This window comes from Silene latifolia, chromosome 6 (genome assembly GCF_048544455.1).
Source record: "Silene latifolia isolate original U9 population chromosome 6, ASM4854445v1, whole genome shotgun sequence".
Classification (NCBI taxonomy): Eukaryota; Viridiplantae; Streptophyta; class Magnoliopsida; order Caryophyllales; family Caryophyllaceae; genus Silene; species Silene latifolia.
In genome coordinates this window covers 132655106-132666205 of record NC_133531.1, presented here as the reverse complement: position 1 = coordinate 132666205, position 11100 = coordinate 132655106, and positions in this window count along the sequence as shown.

Below are 11100 nucleotides of genomic sequence, written 5' to 3'. Positions count from 1 at the left end.
TGGACTTATGGGGACCCTATAGAACACCTTCCATTTCAGGTGCAAAGTATTTTTTGACCGACCATCTTAGATGATCATTCAAGGGTCACTTGGGTTTATTTGTTTCAGAATAAGTACCAAGTACCAGATTTACTGAAAACTTTCCTCATTTATGTTAAGACTCAGTTTGGTACAAAGGTTAAAACCTTCAGAAGTGATCATGGGACAGAGTTCTTCCAGGAGACTTGTCTTCATCTTTTCCAGTAGAGAGGAATCCTCCATCAAATGAGCATTGTAGGAAGACCACAATAGAATGGTCGTGTGGAAAACAAGCACATGCATTTGATTGAAACAGCAAGAGCATTAAGGATACATGCTAACTTACCTATTAAGTTCTGGGGTGATAGTGTTCTTACTGCCACTAATCTCATTAACAAGATGCCCCCTCCTATCTTAGGGTGGAAAACTCCCTTTGAAGTATTATATGAAAGGCAACCAGATTATGAAGACTTGAGAGTTTTTGGATGTCTTTGCTATGCACCAGTGCCTAAAACTCCTTCAGGAAAAGACAAGTTTGTAGCTAAAGGGAGGAAGTGTGTCTTCATTAGCTATCCTTATAGTCAAAGGGATATAAGTTGTATGACTTAGACTTACATGTTGTGTTTGCAGCAAGAGATGTTTTATTTCAGGAATCTATATTTACTTTTAAACAAAATTCCCTCCACAATTGTAGCTCAGAAAATGATACTTTAGTAGATATCTTTCATAGAGATTATGAAGAGCCTTTATTGGTGTCTCAACACCCTAAAGATGCTTCTACTGTCAATAATCCTCATGTTCAACATAGGAATCACAATGCTACTCCAGATGCCAATGCTTTCAGGTCCACTACACTTGTTGATCAGACAATTATAATTGATACAGTTGTTATCCCTAACACCACAAGGAATTCAAATCCCTCTATCAGCATAACTGTCACCAGAAGTAGTCAAACTCAGCAACTAGCTGGTATAAGACACTCTACAAGACCTAAGCAACTATCTTCTAGATTGCAGGGTTTTCAATTACCTGTTATACCAGGGAGTAAGGACATACACAAGTCTATGTTGTCTGTACATCTATGTTTAAAGATCTAGTGGATTTTTCTGATGAATATATTTTAGATCCCTAACCAATGTTATTGTAGAAGTTGAACTAGCTACCTATGCTCAGGCTCAGACTGATAAGAGGTGGATAGATGTTATAGCTTGTTGTAGTATGTGTCCTCAATAATAGTGCGATCACATATTTAAATCTCATAATAAGAATACATAAGGGATGATTCAATATATTGTCAACTGATCAACATTAATCGGTAACGATTGGCTGACTAGAGTTTGACGTTACTGTCGTTTGATGGTGGTGATCAGTTGATCCCTTAAGGTCACACCTATAGAAAAATTCCCTTAACTGATAAGTTAATTGATTGTATATCGATACAGATTAATTAATTCCTTAAATTTGAACAAATTTTATTTGTAAGTGAGAATTATATATCTTATTGTAATATGATTAAATAAGATTCAATTTAGTAATTAAAATGTTATATTACTAAAATTGATTAATGTTTATGAAACAATTGAGATAAGAATAATTGGTTAATCATAATTACAAAACATTGTAGATTATATTAACTAGACCTAATGTGACCCATTTTATTTACATATAATTGTGAATTACTTGTTAATTTGTTAAATGTAATTTATTTGATTTATAATGATATTTAATTTGATAAATATGCATTAATATGTCTAATGACATGTTACATGTCATATGTCACAACATATTACAATTGACAAAATATGTAAGATAAAATGGAGGTCCATTTTAAAGGGGGGCCGGTTTTTAATTAGGGTGGTTAAGGTTGTGATTGGTTGGTTGTTTTAATGCATAAACAACATGATTACTCTTACACACCTAAGAGCATCTCCAATGGTTGAGAAAAAGGACTTACTTGTAATTTTTAGAAATTGTAAGCTAGTAGCTCAACCATTAGAGTTGTACATGTAGATTAGCTTTGCTCAAATAATTTCAAGCTAGTAGCTCCATGAAAGTACTTGCTTAAATGGACCCACAATAAAAATATAACCAGTAGAAAAATAGTTGTCTTATTTATAAAGTTTTTATTTTTTATTTAGAAATTAAGAATTAAATAAATTAATAGAAAAATGTGTTAGTTAGGTCTCATCAAGCTAATACCAAAATTGGCTTCACAATTGGAGTAACTTGTAGCTTGAAATTGTCGTTGCTCAAAAAAATGATGTGAAAAAGGTAAGCTAGTACCAACTAGCTTACCATTGTGGATGTTCTAAACACTAGCCTATTGTTTTTGATAAGACAAAAGGCAAAAGTAGGCATATCCTTCCCTAGGCCCTCCAACCGACACCCCCTACCCATATAATGATAATAGTTCTCATTATTTGGTTTGGTTGTTTTTCTTATGCTTATCTCTCATTCTCTCTTCCACTCTCATAAAAATTATTTTTATGATAACATTTGTTCATCAAATCTAAGAAATATATATATATATATATATATATATATATATATATATATATATATATATATATATATATATATATATATATATTACTATAGTAGTATTAGATTTATTCTTTAAGGATACTAATATATATTATCTAGTTAATAATTATATTAGTGTTATGGGGATGTCTTGGGTGCAACTAAGAGGAGAGTTCCTATACTTGGAACTATAGTTTTTGGAGGATCATCATAATGTTATTAAGCTCAAGAATAAGGTTAGGAACATTGACGAAGCTCGGTTATGGCCGTATGGGCCATGGCCCGGGTGAGATTTTCAGAGTTAAGTAATATATAAGCAGCAAATAGAACAATAATCTGCACGGAGTAAGATGGTAAACAATTCATGCTTGACTGCAACACCGCTTTGAATGTCACAAGTTCGACTCACGGATGCGGTGTTTTTAACATTTGATTTTGTTATTTTTTAACCCCCTAAAATTTTACGTATTATTTACTATCAAATCTGTTGATTATACTCCACCCCTTTACAACTCAACCTATTAAAATTTTTATCTTCCATAAGGATTTTTGTAATGACAAAGTAGGGGACGAATTTTCTCATTGGGAATGAAAGCAATAATACCATTGCTTCATTAATGATAGTTTTACGATTTTAGTGTCGACTTAATTTATAATGGCACCGTCTTAAAATAGGATTATTATCATTTATGTTTAGATTTATTAATTTGTATGTTTCAAAAAAATATATATCGAAGATGCTAAAACAATGATATAAAATCGATGTAAATGAGTATAGACATGGGACGAAGTGAAAATCGGCCCGGGTCACAATCTTATGCTAGCTTCGTCCCTGCTCACAATATACCCACTTTTTCTCTTTCTGCAACACTATTTATGTGGTCCCCTTTCTCCACTAACCCATTTTGTTACCATTTTATCTCACAAAATATCCGTCACAAATGGTAACCCGTCACCAGGGAGACCAATTGAAAAAAAAAGCCTAGTACTCTGTATATGATAATAGTGGCATTTGCATTCATTGCATATTTGCATATAATGAAAGCTATTAACATTTGCATCCATTGCGTATCAATCTCCAAATCTTTATCAAGTAGTGTATAGGACACCTATAAATTTATAATTACAATTATTATATTATTACGTGTGTCTGTAACAATTTCTAACCTTTCTAACCATGCTATAGCTAAAATATTAGACATGAGGTCATCATTTGATGTCATGATGATGTCATCATTTGATGTTAATCAATAGTCAACGGCCTATATTATTTTAGCCTTGTTTTTGTTTAAACGGGTGTATACCGTATTGAACTTAAGACGTGTCAAATATTATAAGACAAAAATAGAATGCAAGAAAAGGCAAACAATTTAACGTTTGTTCCATATGTACAAGTGGATAATATTTGACCCATTATAATATTATGACGGATTTATTAATATAAAAGACTAGTACAAAAATAAGGCACATTATAAAGTAAAGCCGCTTCTCTATTTCTTCTACCCCTTCACTTTCTTCTTCTCTCTTACACCCCTTCACTTCTCCCTCCACCAATCAATTTGCAAAACTCAAAGTAAAGATCCTCGTAATCTATGGAACTATGAAATAATATATTCCCGTATTATGTGGGATATGTACGGAATATATTATTTCATACTTATCTTGTAAATATTTAGTTGCTAATTACCATGGTCAAAACATCATTTCCTTTTCAAAAAAAAAAAAAAAAGTTGCTAATTTGGTTATCCTTTCCTGTGTTGTATATAATGAGCTTTAGATCATTGAATCATCAATAAAATTAACACAGCACAGGCATATTGCCAACCTTCGACAATCAATTCTCTCATATTTTAACATAATCATTCTCGACGGCTCCTCAACCCCAACCGCGAACAACATCGTCAAAGTCCCATTTTTTAAGTTCAATACTCGTGTTTTTAATTGGAGAACATTGAGTTTTATGTTGAAAATTATGGGTTGCGTAGATCGTTCATGTATTGCGTTTTTCTCTACTTTCTCCATTTTTGTCATTTATGTTCTCTTTTATCTAATGAAGTCTATCTTGTATCTTGACATAGATGAACCAGAACCGAGTTCCCTCGGATCTTACACTGTGGGAAAATTGTCGATATGATGAAATTCTTTTAAAACTCCTACGTGAATGCATGAATGGTGAAAGAGTTTTTAATTCACCCTTATGGAGTGTGCCATTTTGGAGGTCATTCACGCGTGTTTTGAATAGACATATTAAACGCGCATTCCCAGCGCGTCCGTTCGTTTTGCTCCTTATCAAGTGACCAAACAAGGAGATAGATTACGGACGTCTTATCATGACCACAAGGTCATTACTTATTTTAAGAAATTTCATTTCTTATTTTATATTTTTTAGTAAAGTATGTAATCCTATTTTTTTTCCCATATATTGTAGGGTGATGCTGATCCTAGGATATTCCTCCCGCACTTCAACTTGCTTCAGGATCTTTTTGAGAAACGCCACTATCCCGAGTTTCCGAATGAAAATCGAATGTTAGGGATAATCAGCTTGAGGTCTAGTAGGAGAAGCACGAGATCGAGAACCGGTTTATTCTGTTTACCTTTGTTTTGCTTTTTCTCCCGCATTTTTTTTTACCTCCTATCCATTGACGAAGCTCGGTTATGGCCGTATAGGCCATGGCCCGGGTGAGATTTTCAGAGTTAAGTAATATATAAGCAGCAAATAGAACAATAATTTGCACGGAGTAAGATGGTAAACAATTCATGCTTGATCGCAACACCGCTTTGAATGTCACAAGTTCGACTCACGGATGCGGTGTTTTTAACATTTGATTTTGTTATTTTTAACCCCTAAAATTTTACGTATTATTTACTATCAAATCATGATTATACTCCACCCCTTTACAACTCAACCTATTAAAATTTTTATCTTCCATAAGGATTTTTGTAATGACAAAGTAGGGGACGAATTTTCTCATTGGGAATGAAAGCAATAATACCATTGCTTCATTAATGATAGTTTTACGATTTTAGTGTCGACTTAATTTATAATGGCACCGTCTTAAAATAGGATTATTATCATTTATGTTTAGATTTATTAATTTGTATGTTTCAAAAAAATATATATCGAAGATGCTAAAACAATGATATAAAATCGATGTAAATGAGTATAGACATGGGACGAAGTGAAAATCGGCCCGGGTCACAATCTTATGCTAGCTTCGTCCCTGCTCACAATATACCCACTTTTTCTCTTTCTGCAACACTATTTATGTGGTCCCCTTTCTCCACTAACCCATTTTGTTACCATTTTATCTCACAAAATATCCGTCACAAATGGTAACCCGTCACCAGGGAGACCAATTGAAAAAAAAAGCCTAGTACTCTGTATATGATAATAGTGGCATTTGCATTCATTGCATATTTGCATATAATGAAAGCTATTAACATTTGCATCCATTGCGTATCAATCTCCAAATCTTTATCAAGTAGTGTATAGGACACCTATAAATTTATAATTACAATTATTATATTATTACGTGTGTCTGTAACAATTTCTAACCTTTCTAACCATGCTATAGCTAAAATATTAGACATGAGGTCATCATTTGATGTCATGATGATGTCATCATTTGATGTTAATCAATAGTCAACGGCCTATATTATTTTAGCCTTGTTTTTGTTTAAACGGGTGTATACCGTATTGAACTTAAGACGTGTCAAATATTATAAGACAAAAATAGAATGCAAGAAAAGGCAAACAATTTAACGTTTGTTCCATATGTACAAGTGGATAATATTTGACCCATTATAATATTATGACGGATTTATTAATATAAAAGACTAGTACAAAAATAAGGCACATTATAAAGTAAAGCCGCTTCTCTATTTCTTCTACCCCTTCACTGCTTCTTCTCTCTTACACCCCTTCACTTCTCCCTCCACCAATCAATTTGCAAAACTCAAAGTAAAGATCCTCGTAATCTATGGAACTATGAAATAATATATTCCCGTATTATGTGGGATATGTACGGAATATATTATTTCATACTTATCTTGTAAATATTTAGTTGCTAATTACCATGGTCAAAACATCATTTCCTTTTCAAAAAAAAAAAAAGTTGCTAATTTGGTTATCCTTTCCTGTGTTGTATATAATGAGCTTTAGATCATTGAATCATCAATAAAATTAACACAGCACAGGCATATTGCCAACCTTCGACAATCAATTCTCTCATATTTTAACATAATCATTCTCGACGGCTCCTCAACCCCAACCGCGAACAACATCGTCAAAGTCCCATTTTTTAAGTTCAATACTCGTGTTTTTAATTGGAGAACATTGAGTTTTATGTTGAAAATTATGGGTTGCGTAGATCGTTCATGTATTGCGTTTTTCTCTACTTTCTCCATTTTTGTCATTTATGTTCTCTTTTATCTAATGAAGTCTATCTTGTATCTTGACATAGATGAACCAGAACCGAGTTCCCTCGGATCTTACACTGTGGGAAAATTGTCGATATGATGAAATTCTTTTAAAACTCCTACGTGAATGCATGAATGGTGAAAGAGTTTTTAATTCACCCTTATGGAGTGTGCCATTTTGGAGGTCATTCACGCGTGTTTTGAATAGACATATTAAACGCGCATTCCAGCCGCGTCCCGTTCGTTTTGCTCCTTATCAAGTGACCAAACAAGGAGATAGATTACGGACGTCTTATCATGACCACAAGGTCATTACTTATTTTAAGAAATTTCATTTCTTATTTTATATTTTTTAGTAAAGTATGTAATCCTATTTTTTTTCCCATATATTGTAGGGTGATGCTGATCCTAGGATATTCCTCCCGCACTTCAACTTGCTTCAGGATCTTTTTGAGAAACGCCACTATCCCGAGTTTCCGAATGAAAATCGAATGTTAGGGATAATCAGCTTGAGGTCTAGTAGGAGAAGCACGAGATCGAGAACCGGTTTATTCTGTTTACCTTTGTTTTGCTTTTTCTCTGCATTTTTTTTTACCTCCTATCCATTGACGAAGCTCGGTTATGGCCGTATAGGCCATGGCCCGGGTGAGATTTTCAGAGTTAAGTAATATATAAGCAGCAAATAGAACAATAATTTGCACGGAGTAAGATGGTAAACAATTCATGCTTGACTGCAACACCGCTTTGAATGTCACAAGTTCGACTCACGGATGCGGTGTTTTTAACATTTGATTTTGTTATTTTTTAACCCCCTAAAATTTTACGTATTATTTACTATCAAATCTGTTGATTATACTCCACCCCTTTACAACTCAACCTATTAAAATTTTTATCTTCCATAAGGATTTTTGTAATGACAAAGTAGGGGACGAATTTTCTCATTGGGAATGAAAGCAATAATACCATTGCTTCATTAATGATAGTTTTACGATTTTAGTGTCGACTTAATTTATAATGGCACCGTCTTAAAATAGGATTATTATCATTTATGTTTAGATTTATTAATTTGTATGTTTCAAAAAAATATATATCGAAGATGCTAAAACAATGATATAAAATCGATGTAAATGAGTATAGACATGGGACGAAGTGAAAATCGGCCCGGGTCACAATCTTATGCTAGCTTCGTCCCTGCTCACAATATACCCACTTTTTCTCTTTCTGCAACACTATTTATGTGGTCCCCTTTCTCCACTAACCCATTTTGTTACCATTTTATCTCACAAAATATCCGTCACAAATGGTAACCCGTCACCAGGGAGACCAATTGAAAAAAAAGCCTAGTACTACGTATATGATAATAGTGGCATTTGCATTCATTGCATATTTGCATATAATGAAAGCTATTAACATTTGCATCCATTGCGTATCAATCTCCAAATCTTTATCAAGTAGTGTATAGGACACCTATAAATTTATAATTACAATTATTATATTATTACGTGTGTCTGTAACAATTTCTAACCTTTCTAACCATGCTATAGCTAAAATATTAGACATGAGGTCATCATTTGATGTCATGATGATGTCATCATTTGATGTTAATCAATAGTCAACGGCCTATATTATTTTAGCCTTGTTTTTGTTTAAACGGGTGTATACCGTATTGAACTTAAGACGTGTCAAATATTATAAGACAAAAATAGAATGCAAGAAAAGGCAAACAATTTAACGTTTGTTCCATATGTACAAGTGGATAATATTTGACCCATTATAATATTATGACGGATTTATTAATATAAAAGACTAGTACAAAAATAAGGCACATTATAAAGTAAAGCCGCTTCTCTATTTCTTCTACCCCTTCACTGCTTCTTCTCTCTTACACCCCTTCACTTCTCCCTCCACCAATCAATTTGCAAAACTCAAAGTAAAGATCCTCGTAATCTATGGAACTATGAAATAATATATTCCCGTATTATGTGGGATATGTACGGAATATATTATTTCATACTTATCTTGTAAATATTTAGTTGCTAATTACCATGGTCAAAACATCATTTCCTTTTCAAAAAAAAAAAAAAAAGTTGCTAATTTGGTTATCCTTTCCCGTGTTGTATATAATGAGCTTTAGATCATTGAATCATCAATAAAATTAACACAAAGACACGCATATTGCCAACCTTCGACAATCAATTCTCTCATATTTTAACATAATCATTCTCGACGGCTCCTCAACCCCAACCGCGAACAACATCGTCAAAGTCCCATTTTTTAAGTTCAATACTCGTGTTTTTAATTGGAGAACATTGAGTTTTATGTTGAAAATTATGGGTTGCGTAGATCGTTCATGTATTGCGTTTTTCTCTACTTTCTCCATTTTTGTCATTTATGTTCTCTTTTATCTAATGAAGTCTATCTTGTATCTTGACATAGATGAACCAGAACCGAGTTCCCTCGGATCTTACACTGTGGGAAAATTGTCGATATGATGAAATTCTTTTAAAACTCCTACGTGAATGCATGAATGGTGAAAGAGTTTTTAATTCACCCTTATGGAGTGTGCCATTTTGGAGGTCATTCACGCGTGTTTTGAATAGACATATTAAACGCGCATTCCAGCCGCGTCCCGTTCGTTTTGCTCCTTATCAAGTGACCAAACAAGGAGATAGATTACGGACGTCTTATCATGACCACAAGGTCATTACTTATTTTAAGAAATTTCATTTCTTATTTTATATTTTTTAGTAAAGTATGTAATCCTATTTTTTTTCCCATATATTGTAGGGTGATGCTGATCCTAGGATATTCCTCCCGCACTTCAACTTGCTTCAGGATCTTTTTGAGAAACGCCACTATCCCGAGTTTCCGAATGAAAATCGAATGTTAGGGATAATCAGCTTGAGGTCTAGTAGGAGAAGCACGAGATCGAGAACCGGTTTATTCTGTTTACCTTTGTTTTGCTTTTTCTCTGCATTTTTTTTTACCTCCTATCCATTGACGAAGCTCGGTTATGGCCGTATAGGCCATGGCCCGGGGTGAGATTTTCAGAGTTAAGTAATATATAAGCAGCAAATAGAACAATAATTTGCACGGAGTAAGATGGTAAACAATTCATGCTTGACTGCAACACCGCTTTGAATGTCACAAGTTCGACTCACGGATGCGGTGTTTTTAACATTTGATTTTGTTATTTTTTAACCCCCTAAAATTTTACGTATTATTTACTATCAAATCTGTTGATTATACTCCACCCCTTTACAACTCAACCTATTAAAATTTTTATCTTCCATAAGGATTTTTGTAATGACAAAGTAGGGGACGAATTTTCTCATTGGGAATGAAAGCAATAATACCATTGCTTCATTAATGATAGTTTTACGATTTTAGTGTCGACTTAATTTATAATGGCACCGTCTTAAAATAGGATTATTATCATTTATGTTTAGATTTATTAATTTGTATGTTTCAAAAAAATATATATCGAAGATGCTAAAACAATGATATAAAATCGATGTAAATGAGTATAGACATGGGACGAAGTGAAAATCGGCCCGGGTCACAATCTTATGCTAGCTTCGTCCCTGGTTAGGAAGGTGTCCTACCTTGTGCCCAATAAATCGGTCCACCCCATAAATCCATTTTCTCCTTATCATATCATCATATCATATATTATATTAAAGCAACAACCATCAACCCATTTGATCGCCACGTGTCAACACCTATTCATATGCCACATATAATTTGCTGAATTTCTAAGACGTAAATTAAAATCAAAAATAAAAATAAAAATAGAGGCAATCACGTAAAATATTTTTAGGTTAATTTTGGACATCTTAGGAAATATTTATTAATGTACTTTATTGCATCCACCGTAAGATTATGATAATTAGCATAAATAAGGAAATACAAATTATACAATTTCATTAATTAATTGTCATCCAAAATTTAACTAGAAGATTCCTTACACATTTATGTCAATATATGCGTACATTTATACACTATAACGTTTTTAAGATATATTGATTATTGATTGCCTATTATAAAAAGTTCACATTTATTCATATAGTCAATAAAAATGTCAACTTTTTAAACATGCTTCAAAGATATTTCGGATGTGAAAGTAGAAAAAAAGAAATA